This window comes from Pholcus phalangioides, unplaced genomic scaffold (genome assembly GCF_987345545.1).
Source record: "Pholcus phalangioides strain wild (caught in Gottingen) unplaced genomic scaffold, Ppha-v1.0 ptg000008l_1, whole genome shotgun sequence".
NCBI classification, from domain to species: Eukaryota; Metazoa; Arthropoda; class Arachnida; order Araneae; family Pholcidae; genus Pholcus; species Pholcus phalangioides.
In genome coordinates, this window is record NW_028301601.1 from 25,636,762 (window position 1) to 25,649,033 (window position 12,272).

The following is a 12,272-nucleotide window of genomic DNA, read 5'->3' on the forward strand; positions in this document are numbered from 1 at the left end:
AGCCCTGTTTGACTCGAGGAGCCCTTTTTTGTACATATATTTTATGGCATAACACCAAACATGACCCCCCGCTCTGTCCCTTGCGCCAGGCTGGATATTTTATGGCAGAACCTTGTAGGCCTCTCTTATTTACTTATCTATCAAATTTACTTATTCATTTTATTGTCGCCGCACAACCCCTGGGAGGTGCACACGGAGCACCGGTTGAGAACCGCTGCTCTAACACATCCAATAACCAGCCAACATAAATCCCCCACAAAAAAACCACCAAAAACAGCAACCCACGTCGCCAAACACCGCCAAAATCGAGCGCGTCTGGCGTCTTTTTCTTCCTCCTCCTCCTCTTCCTCCATCACATGCACACTGCAAACCCATACAAAAAGGAGATCATCTCTCTCGCTTTTTTTATCTCTCCAAACCGGGAGAGACAGAGAGAAGGAAACAATATCCGCACTGTGTTTTTTCAATATCATAGAAGAAAATCAGTTATATTAATTAACATTACAAGAGAGAGAGATAGATATGGATTTTATACCGAGATCAGGGGATCGAACCCGTGAACGGTGATTGCGATTATAATCGTAAGTGGATTAAAGAAGACCCGGATTTGATCGCAAATGGTTTTCTTTTTGGGGACGTTTCCAGAGAGAAGAGAAGAGAGGCATTGAACCTACTCTCTCTCTCTCTCTCACTCAGTGTGTGTGTTTGTGATTCTTTATTATTATTATTCTTTCTTTTTTTTTTTAATGTAATGTGTGTAAGAAAAGGGATGGGCAAAGACTGGATTTAGGCTTAAGCTGCAACTTGTCAATAACCAGCCTCGTGAGTAGTTTTTTTTCTTTCTTTCTTCTTTATTAACAGCTGATTTTTTTAACTGCAACAATGCATTTCCGGCATCTGTTACCGTTTAAGCTGGAAATCTCGATTTCTACAACAATGTACGTGATTATGACCAGTCATTATTGTTTATGTGTGTTTAAAATAATTCTTTCTCCAAAAATAGAATAATTTAGAATATTTTGTGGTATTTTCTGAATTTTTTTGTCATCGTTGGAGAATCGTTTCCGTTGCTGTTGATATTTCAAAAAGTTAAATTTGGATTAGGGAATATCTCAGTGTTGGTTTTTGGGTTAGTTATTAATTGTATCATTCAATAACTGTGATATGAATTTAGTTGAGAGACATTCATTGCTGCAAAGCATTGTTGGACAGCAACTGTTGTTGAGAGTTAGGTGAATATTTCTAGGGTTGGAAACCATCTGGAATTGAACAATCAAAACGATTCCCAACAATGTATATGGGATCATCAAAAATGAAACCAATATCTCCAGAGACATGCCTCACATGTTTTGATGTTTTTATTGTTGAATCATTTCAATTGTTGTTAATTTTTCTATTTGTGAAATTTGGATCAGGAAATACCTAGTGAATTCTATCATTCAACAACTATGATAGAAATTTCAACATGCTGGAATTCATCAATCAAAATGATTCGTAGCAATGGAGAATCATTAAAATCGAACAATATCTCTACAAATACATCAGAAAAAATGTCTTGCATTGTTACATTTTCTTTGATACAAGGTATCGTCCATAAGTAAAATCTGCAATAATGACTTTAGAAAACAAATAGTCGTGTTTTTTAGAAAGCACCTGAATCGAACAATTATAGAGACTCTTCGAAATATCCTGCAACAGTGAATATTTCTCTCAACAATGAGGTTGCTTTTACACTGTATGAATGTCTTTTGTTTTCTTAAATCATTGTTGGGAATTTCATTAATCCACAATACCATGCAACAAAGAAAATACAAGAATGTGAGATATTTTCCTGATGTTTCTGTTTAGATATTTTTTGATGTTATATATCACAAATCGGTCAAATATAGCTCCTTTAACTGTGAAACAATTATAGAGACTGTTGGAAATGTTCTGCAACAGTGAATGTGTCTCTTTACAATGAGATTACTCTGTATGCTATCCAAATTAGGCAGTCTTTTTTTTCCTTGAATCATTGTTGTGAATTTTTACATATTGACAACAGGATGTAACAAAGGAACTATTGCTTCTGTGTGGGGCTTCTGTTTCTGTGGAGATATTGTTTGATTTTTGATGGTTACGAATCCTTTTGATTAATATTGAGTATGTCTACTGACTATGAAATCCTTATCACAATTGTTGAATTTTTCTCTTAAGCAATTTTTTTTCTGTGTTGACTTTTTGAATCGGTTGTCGACCTTACACGATAAACTACCAACAATATAATGGTATTGCATGGAAAGTATAATTATATGATGCATAGCATTTTTCTTTAACAATTCTAGTTTTTGGAGGCATTTTTGGTTTCAAAACACTGTGGAAAATGTTGAGGTTGCGGTTGTGTTGTAAATTATAGTTACACATGCTATTATTGAATACAATACAGATACCTATGTAAGAATTCCCCCATTGTGTTGAAATTGCCTGTTGTTTTAACATTGGTCTGTTGACGCTTTCAGAAACTTCGTGCATTGCATTTAGCCTGTTTGAAATTACAGTTGGCATGCAAATATAAAAGAGTACCTTTTTATGTTATATAAAACCTACAGAATCTATAGTAGCATATTTGTCAACATGAAAGAGGGTCACTATGCCCTTAAAAGTCAAAAGAAGCATCATTTTGGATCTTTATTTTTCGGGTGAAAATTCTTTTGGCGTCTAAAAAATTGTTCTGGTGCATATATTTTTTTTGCAATTGGTCCAGCCCCGAATAGTATGATAATTTCTATAACAATATGTTTGGAAAGCCATTTTTGCTTCTAGAAAGGAAAGCCTTTTTATTTTTGAGAATTGTTTCTTGGGTTATCAAAATTGAGTGTCGTTTCAATATTTTTGATTGGAGATATCAGAAATGCTGTAGCCTACATCGTATATGGGTATTTTTCATAGAAACATCGTTTGAAGCATTGTTACTTCTACGTTAAATTGTAGACGATCCAGAATAAACAACCATTTTCAAAAAATGTTCTATGTAACAAAGGTAATTTTCAACGGTGCCTTTGAGGAAAATGCAAAATATGATGGGTATAGCCACTTGCAGTAGAGCATTTTCGAAAAAAAAAATCATTGTTGGAAATTTCGTTATTGACAGAAGAATTGTTGAAAACATTTTTACTATTTGTATCGATTCTCAATTCTGGGTGATGAAATTTAGGCCTAGTTATCTGCAGTTATTTCATATAGTCTACTTTATTTCTCCTTGAAAGAAAGAATATTTTATGAAAATGCTAACTAATTAAACACATTATACAATTTCTCTGAATTCACTTTAGAAATGCATTTAGTTATGTAGTTTTAGCAATAACATGCAATTGTAAATTACTATAAGATGCCGTTTGTCTATGGGCTTGCTGTTATTAATTTATTCAATGGAGGAGATAGTCAGTGCTCACGTAGAAGTAGGTAGGCTTTAACCATTGCATGCCTCTACACCAATGTTCAGTGATTTCTCTTATAGACTCCAATCCTTTGCCTCTACTGACCATAAAGCCTAGTTTCTTACCATTGCTGAATCATGGGTTGCAAGCCTTCAGTTCTAATTATATTGAAAACTGTATTTAGATGAATAAATTCAAGCGTTTTCTTCATTATTAGGCAACAATAATATAGAAATATTATACAACAACCATAAATTATTCAATCATTTCCTGTGCACCTATTAGTGCAATAACATATTGTTGCGTTTTGATTTTATTTACCCCCATATGATATTTGATACAGCCTAGGTTTAAATGATGAAAATCTTAAATCCTCGAACAATGTTGATTCAATGGCATCTTTTCTTTTAATGACGACTGCTTATTAGCTATTGCGATTTACTCACAATTTATAGCTGGATAATTGGCTTTTATGTCACTATCTGGGGGGCTAATGTCGTCAAGAGCTATTAGCGTAGCTAGGAGGCTGACCATACACTGTCCCATTTAGCAATCATATATGCTCATATAAGCAAGGTTGGCAGGTTTTTGATGCATGCCGGTTTTTGACGGTTTAAACCATGGAAATGTAAAAACCCTCAAATAATACTTTTCAATATGATAATTCCCATTGGAAATACACATGTTAATTGCATATAATGTTGTTAGTGACTATGTTATATACAAAGAATAAATATTTAATATGATTGTAGTATAATTTTCTACTGTACAGAATTATTTTAACAATATATATGTTTTTCTTATAAAATATACAATATGAATATAAAGCATAGCATAGTAGCTGAAGGGAAAAAAAAGTATGGAAATGTAACTAACTATTCTTCAATTCAAGATGATCCTCAACCCTCCAAAATGTTTTCAATAGCTTGTATGTATGTGTATGGATATAAACCATCTGCTGTACTCTTTTCATAACAGATAGACGTTTAAAATGTTCTTTTACGCCAAAAGTGTAATGTTATTTTCTGTTACCATTAAATTATCTAGATCAGTGATTCCCAATGTGGGCGTTAACACCCCCTTGGGGGCGATAGAAAGTTCCAGGGGGGCGGTAGAAGCTACGAGTATAACATAGGATCCTATGGGTTAGATTGCGTTGAGGGGTGCTGGGAGAAAAAAAAATTCTGAAGAAGGGGGCGATGGGACGAAAAAGGTTGGGAAACTATGATCTAGATAATCGCTGAAAGAGAGAGATAGACATATACTTAAAACGATGTTGTGCATAACTTTAGAATATACATACATTATAACCTAGCAATCAAAATACTAAATTGTAGGCCTAAAATGTCCTTTTATTTGGCAGTGCTGGCTTGTATATGACGCTTAAGAAACTTCTATAACTCATTGTTAGTGTAAAAATGAGAATGACTAAGTTTGACAATGATAGCCTACATTATATTTACTAGCATTTTATAATATGTCCAATTAAAGCTGTATCTAAACGTGCAAAACGATGCTCTGGGTGTTGTCTGTTTGGTTGAAATAAGTAATAATAATACTCTTTACCACCAGATTTATAATAACCTAAGCTAAGAAATTTTTAGGTAAGAATAAATGAGTTTAATTAGTGTATTAAGAGATGCTGCACAAGAACTTTTGATATGAAATAAAATTTTGGGTAAATCGGAAAATTTAAAACATCAAAATATGTTTTATTCTCAATAATTATACAGTAATTCAAAATATGAAACACTTTAATGTGTATAAAAGTAAGTTTTTTGTGTTATTTAATACAGTGCTGTTTATTCAAATTAGGTGTGATAGGAAATCAAAGTTAGGTTTTTGACCTCGGAAACTAACTCGGCATTAAAACAGTCAAAACTTCGATATTGTCAAATAGACTTTTTTAAATTGATAGATGTATCTATCAATAAGTTTTTGACTGTTTCAACACAGAGTTTCTGAAGTCAAAAACCTAATCCTGATTTCCTACCACACATATTTTGAATAAACAGTACTATTTCTCTTGGTAACTTGAACACTGGTAATCAGTAGTTTGGATAAAATGGTCCATAAATATATATTATCTGTTCTCATACACTTTTTGTATGCCAAAAAATTCAAAATTGCGAATTATAATTAATATTTTGTTTCAATTGTTGTAATGTGAATTGGTGTTTAAAAAATAAAACTTAATATACAAAAAAATAGGTTTCTCATCATGTTATGTGCCTATTATGTTCAAAATATTATCCGAAAGCCGAAAAGTGTTTTGTTTAGGTTTTTAACAATCTTTGGATGTTTTAAACCACTTTTTGACGCTTGTCATATCAAAAACCCAATCCTTGCCCTAAGCGAAAAAAATATCAGTCCTCTTATGTAGTCAATGGTAAAGCACTCACTCTGACTGTGAAAAGAGTTTTGTGGTTCATTTCCCCGCTGAGGAATGTGAATTTTATTTATCTTCATCTCTGCTTGGTATCCAGTCTTTCATGCTTTGTTTTGGATGGATTGTCTGTATAAGTGTATCTCGAAGTGGTCAATACTCTACCATGATGGTTGATTAATTAGATCAAAAGCAATAGCAGCCATGAGCAAATATGGGATAGCCTATTTGTATGATGGGAGAGGGCAATATAGGACAAATATGCTTGGGAGACTAGTCTGTATGAGCAAAAGCGCCAGTACAAAGAAAATGTTGCTTCACCTCTGGCTTTTAAATGTCCCAAGATTCAATGCAGTGTGCAGTGGAAATGATGTGTGTGTCACATTGTGTGGGGGAGGACAGGCTCTTGCCTGTCCTCCTTGCCTGTCTATAATTCACGCAAATTGTCATTCCCATTTTTATATAGGTGTCTAAACTTTTTATAGAAAGAAATTTTTTTATAGCATACCTCTGCTAACATTGGATGCAGTTTTCAAAGTATAAGCCAGCGGTTCTCAACCTCTTTTGACTAGCTGAGCCCTTTCTGGTATATAATTTCCATGACGGAGCTGCAATGACCTATTTTTTATTTATTCATCAAAGTTACTGATTTATTTTTGTTATTTAAAAATATTTATAATTACTTTTTCTTCAAATTTACTTTTTTTAAATTTTCCTGGAGCGGCCATGGAGCTCCTGGGGAGTGTGCACGGAGCACTGGTTGAGAACCGCTGGTGTAAGCCAACTCTAGCAAAAATTTAGGTATCAGTATAATTTTTTGAGAGGCAAACACAATCAAATAAATTTCATATGCTTACCTCACTGAGATGTAATAAGCAGTTTGGTAATTGAACCACCATGAGTTATCATCAAAACAGTACTGCATTATTAAGCTTTCTTTCTTTCTTTTTTCTTTCAAACCAAGCACAACTCAGGTCTATCGCCATAGGCAATTTACTACCTAGTGAGTTGTGCCGGAAGTGTAAGTGTGGGTGTACCTAACAGTCTGAGTGCGTATCTAGTGTTGTGTATGATTTTTCAGTGCTGCCATCTATATCTCAGAAGTGAAGTGAGTGTAGTGACTGAATATTTGTACTGTTTGTAGGACTGTTGCTCTCTGTGGCGAGACTTTTTAACAGGGAGATCGGCTCGCATTTGCACCTCGAAGTTGGGAACCACAGAAAACCAACTTCAGCCGACCACCACTGTGGCGACGGTGGGGCTCGAGCATCATTAAGCTGTCAAAGTTGAGAAATTTTAGGTGCTGATTAAAAAAAAAAATTTCTTCGGCGGCCACAATGGTGATGAGACACCCAGGACTTCATCCGGTCCTGGTATTCAGTACAATATTATAACATGATGAATTGTGGCATATGGTGAACTAGATCAGTAAACCCCATTATTTTTGAGTTTATAGGTTATGCCTTTTTCTGTTATCCTCTTATGAATATCACTCATGGACATGTATGAGTGAGAAACCTGCTCAAAGCAGTCTATTTCAACTCGTTAATAACAGGGATGTTTTTGTGTATTCACTCTTTCAGCATGCGTGTAACTTTTTAAAAATTGTTTTGCTGATAATTATGGATCGTGTCAATTGCATCTTCTGTTTTCTGTCAATGTCCAGTGCACTGAATGTCTTTAGGTCAAACACGGTGCACATGTAATGCTTGTTTTGTGTTATTTTGGGAACATAAACAGCCCCCCCCCTCCCAGCCACTTTCTAAAAATGTTAGAGGTGCAGTCAAGGTCAATGTTTAAAGAATTTTAATTCAAGGAGAATGCATTGTGAGCATTTGGGAACGTTTCTTTTGGGTTGCTGGCTACTAGCCCAAGGATGAATCCTTGTTTTCGTCTGTATGCTCTGTGACAGGCTCTTTTATTTTATATGTGCGTGTGTTTATTGTATTTTATTGGCAGCTGATACCTATTTCAGTGCTGTTGTTCAAGACTAGTTCAAGAATATTTGAAGCCTTTCAGTCAAAATCACTTTCTCATTGTGATTGTGGTTACAAAAAAAACATGTTTTTCATTTTGTTTTGTAATTTTGGTTTTGTTTTTCAATTTAATATAATTGAATAATAATAGTTAATTGTGTGTTATGTAAAGTCATTTGGTAAATTTTTTTTACCAAATTTATTGCTGTGGGTACAGTCATATTGATTCCTTTCAAAGCGAGTTCTGGTTTCAATGCTGTGAATTTAACGATTGATCATAATTAGGAAAACAATGACTCATGACTGCCTCACAGATTTGATACTACTACAGCTTCTTAACTGAATGTGCACCTCCTCCACATCCCTGAATTTGTAACGAATCAGCACATGCTGGAGCATGTGTGTTCTGAGTGTATGTATGACCCTAACGTATTTATGTTGTGGAGTTGCTGTTTTGTGTTCATGCTGCCATCTGGCTTCCATTTTCGGAAGTAAAGAAGACAGATTTGATACTGCACTTGAGAAATTCAGAATGAATAAAATTGGCTTAATTATCAGTTCATTTCCGTTTGATTCAGGTGGAGAATGTCATACTTGCTAGTTTAGCACAAACAAGCGACTATTCACATTGATTTCATCTCAGGAATTATGTCATTCCTAAACTTGTAGGATTTCTCTTTTCCTGTTATTTTTGATTGCACACTAATGATGAGTTATTTATTTATTATTATTTTTTTTAGCTCATTGACATTCAAAATCGTTATGATTAATAACTGAACTTGATAAATATGAGTTGTCTAAAAAATTTTAGCATTTTGCTGTCGATACAGTCAACTTTCTGCTCCATGCAACTATATTCTAAAATACTGAATGTATTTCATAAAGTGATTTTTTTTTTCATTTGCTTAAAACTTTGTACTTTTGTGAAAGCTTTGAAACTTATTAGGGCTGTTAAGGGTTGGGTTTTTGAAATGACAAGCATCAAAAACTGGTTTAAACCATCAGAAACCTAAGTGAATGCATTTGGATAATGTTTTGAACACAATAGGTATGGGGTCATTCAAGTATTACATCATCATCGAGGGGGAGGGGGTTTCGGATTTGCTGACTTTTGATGACAAGGAGGGGAGGGTTTGAAGGTTGCTTACGTCATCAACCACCCCTTTTTGAAGATATGAAATATTCTAAGCTGCTGACGAAGTTTTGCTGACAGAGGGAGGGGGGATCAGTGTTTTGCTGACGGGGGGGGGGGGGAAGGGGGTGAAAAATAGCTGAAAATCTGCTTACGTAATACTTTAATGGCCCCTATATAACATGATGAAAAACTTACTATTCTGTATAATAAGTTTTATTTTTAAACACTGATTCATTACAATAATTAAAACAAAATATTAATTATAATTTGCAATTTCGAAGTTGTCAACATAAAAAAGAGTGTGGAACATATAAAATACAATTTTATAGTTTACTTATCTGAACTAGGCCTACTCATCACCTGTGTTCAATTTGCTAAGAGAGATGTTTATTCACAATATTTGTGATAAGGCATCAGGGTTAGTTTTTTGACCCTAGAAACCAACTCAGTATTAAAACTGTCAAAAACTTACTGCCAATGTTTTCAGATAGTTTTTGTTAACCTCATAAATATGTTGAATAACAAAACACTTACTTTAGTGTTGATTAAAGTGTTTTATATATTTTCAATTATAATTACTGATCACAAAATATGTATTTTTATATTTTAAATTTTCTTATCTGCGCAAAATTGTATTTCATATTGAAAATTCTCCCGCAGTTTCTATTGATACACTAATTAAATTCGTTTGCTCTCATCCAAAAATATCTTCGGCCAGGTTGTATAGATCCTGAGTTTTTAAGAGTATTTTCAATCAAAGCAGAGCTGGCAGGACTTGATATCCAAAGCATTGCTTTGCACGTTTATATACAGCTTCAATTGGGAAAACCATCACATTATATAAATGCTGGTATATATATAGGCCTACCATATCCTAGTAAAACTTGGTCATTCTCACTTTTCACTCTGAAAATAAGTTATAGGAGCTTCTTAAGCATTATATACAAGCCGGCACTGTCAAATCAAAGGACATTTTAGTCCTACAATTTAGTATTTTGATTGCTGGATATTCTAATGTTATGTGCAATAAGAGTATTAATTTAAGTATCACACAGTGATTATCTTGATAATTTAATAATAACAGAAATCAACGTTACATATATAACATAAAAGAACTTTCTAAACACCCATCTGTTATGAAAAGAGTACAGCAGATGGTTTATATCCATGCACATGTATAAGCAGTTGAAAAGATTTTGTTAGGTCAGGAATCATCTTGAATTGAAGGATATTAAATAGTTCCATAGTTCCTCCCCCCTCAGCGTTTATGCTATATATGCTTTATTCAAATTGCATATTTTATTGGGGGGGGGGGAACATATATATTGTCCAAAATAATTCTGTAGAGAGTAGAAAATTATTTCATATTTAAGTGTATTTATGCTTTGTATAACATATATATATAAGTCGCTTTAAACATTACTTTTGTGTGTATTTCCAATGGGAATTTTTATATTGAAAAGTAATATTTGAAAAGTAATATATATATAAAAAAAAAAAAGATGAGGAATGATATTCTCAGTTCTGAATATATATTTCATTCACTCAATGAAATTTATCTTTCCAAAAATTGTGTAGGTCCGATTTTTTAGGTTATACATATTTATATTGGGCTTTGGTCATAGATCTTTTAGGTGACACCTGCTCATTCGCAGCCTCAAGTCTGTTTGAGAGAATGGTTTTGTCTTTTCCAATATTTGTTGACAAAGAGGTTTCAATAAAATCCGCTATACTTTATTCACTCAAATTGTTTGCCTATACTAGCGAAAATAGTTGTAGAAAACACATTTTCTTTTTACCTGGTGAGTTTTTATTTTCAGTGATCTGACCTTTACTCCATTATTGGGTATTGAATATGCATAGTAATACATAGGCCTACTACATGGTCTCCTGTTGTTGCATTTATTGATATGGTTTCAGATTTTACCTACACATAAGCCTACATGGTTGCATTCAGAAATTTGTAGGCCTAACATATGCAGATGCACAGAGTGACAAATCTGGAATACAGTTTGTTCACTAATATTTATAGCCTAGTTAATATACAGTAGTCTCATATTCTTAACAGATCTGCTTTTCTTGCAGGCTTTTTCATGTGAATCCACTTAGTATATTCAGCCAATTAATTTTTTTAGTTGTAATAGTGTAAAAAAATCATACTTGATCCCCAGGCTGTAGCCGTGCCTGAATCTTCTTGTGAACCTGAGCTAGTAATTACACATACAAAATTTTAAGCTCAATATCAATTTCGTAGTTGCCATGGAGACCTGGCACATTACATCTGGAACTTTTGCTTCTAAAATTTCTCTAAGATCTCCACCTTATAACAATGTAACATGAGAGAAAGTGAAAATTATACAGTAAAACTCCTATATAACAATAACTGCATATTAAACGATGTTGCTCTTTTGTCCCTGTGAACTTCCCATAGTGTTAAAATATCTTATTGATAATAATATATTTTATTGATACATAAGGATTTCATTCGGAGGTTTCTTGAGTATTGTTGCTTCACTGTATTTGTAATACAAATTGTGAAAATTTACTGTAGTTTTTTAATATTCAACAGAGTCATGTGTGACTGATATTTATTATACGAATCTTCAGCTTAAAACTGCCACCTTCACAAAATGTCCAACACAAAACAAAAATCAAATGCCACTTTCAGACAGATTTAGGCTTTTAGACATATTTTGATATTTAGTTCATTTTGATATAGAGTAGATACCTTAGGCCAGGATTACACTTTAAAAGTTTTAAAAAATTTCTTTTATAAAACTTAAAAATTGCAACAAATAACAGTATCCATTATATTCGAGCAAATATAAACAATAGGCTTATTAAGGAGACAGTTATTTTCCGGATATTATGCTGAGGTGAACTCGGAAAGAAAACTCCTCATGTCTCTGCCGGGACTCGAACCTAGGCCCTCTTGCATATCAGGCAAGCATGCTACCATCTACACCACTGAAGACATGACCCTGCGTTCCTTATTTCACGCACTGTGGCGTGAGGCGCTGAAGTAGAGACATTAGTAGCCTCTCTTAACTTCAGGAAATGACCTCCGGTCGGGACGGTTTGAGAGAGATAGATGGCTTTTTTCTCAGCCCAAGATATCAAGGAAACAGTTATTTTCCGGATATTATGCTGAGGTGAACTCGGAAAGAAAAGTCATCACTTCTCCGTCGGGACTCGAACCCAGGCCCTCTTGCATATAGGCTTATAGGCTTATTGGTTGTTTTTTTCATAAGTTCTGTAAAAGATCTTTTATCAGACTTTTATAGTGTAATCGTGGCCTTAAGCCGGGATTTCACTATAAAAGCACGAAAGCGTACCCTCCTCGCTACCATTTCAATTTT

At 33.9% G+C, this 12,272-nt stretch overlaps 1 protein-coding gene across 1 annotated transcript in view; it reads left to right on the forward strand.

The window, feature by feature from the left end:
- Nucleotides 1-342: 342 nt before the first annotated feature.
- LOC149084090 (tyrosine-protein phosphatase Lar-like) overlaps nucleotides 343-12,272 on the forward strand; it is a 205,455-nt gene continuing 193,525 nt past the window's right edge. The window contains exon 1 of the mRNA XM_089234444.1: nucleotides 343-822. The gene's annotated coding sequence lies outside the window, so the exon portion shown is untranslated. The remainder of the gene's footprint in view (nucleotides 823-12,272) is intronic.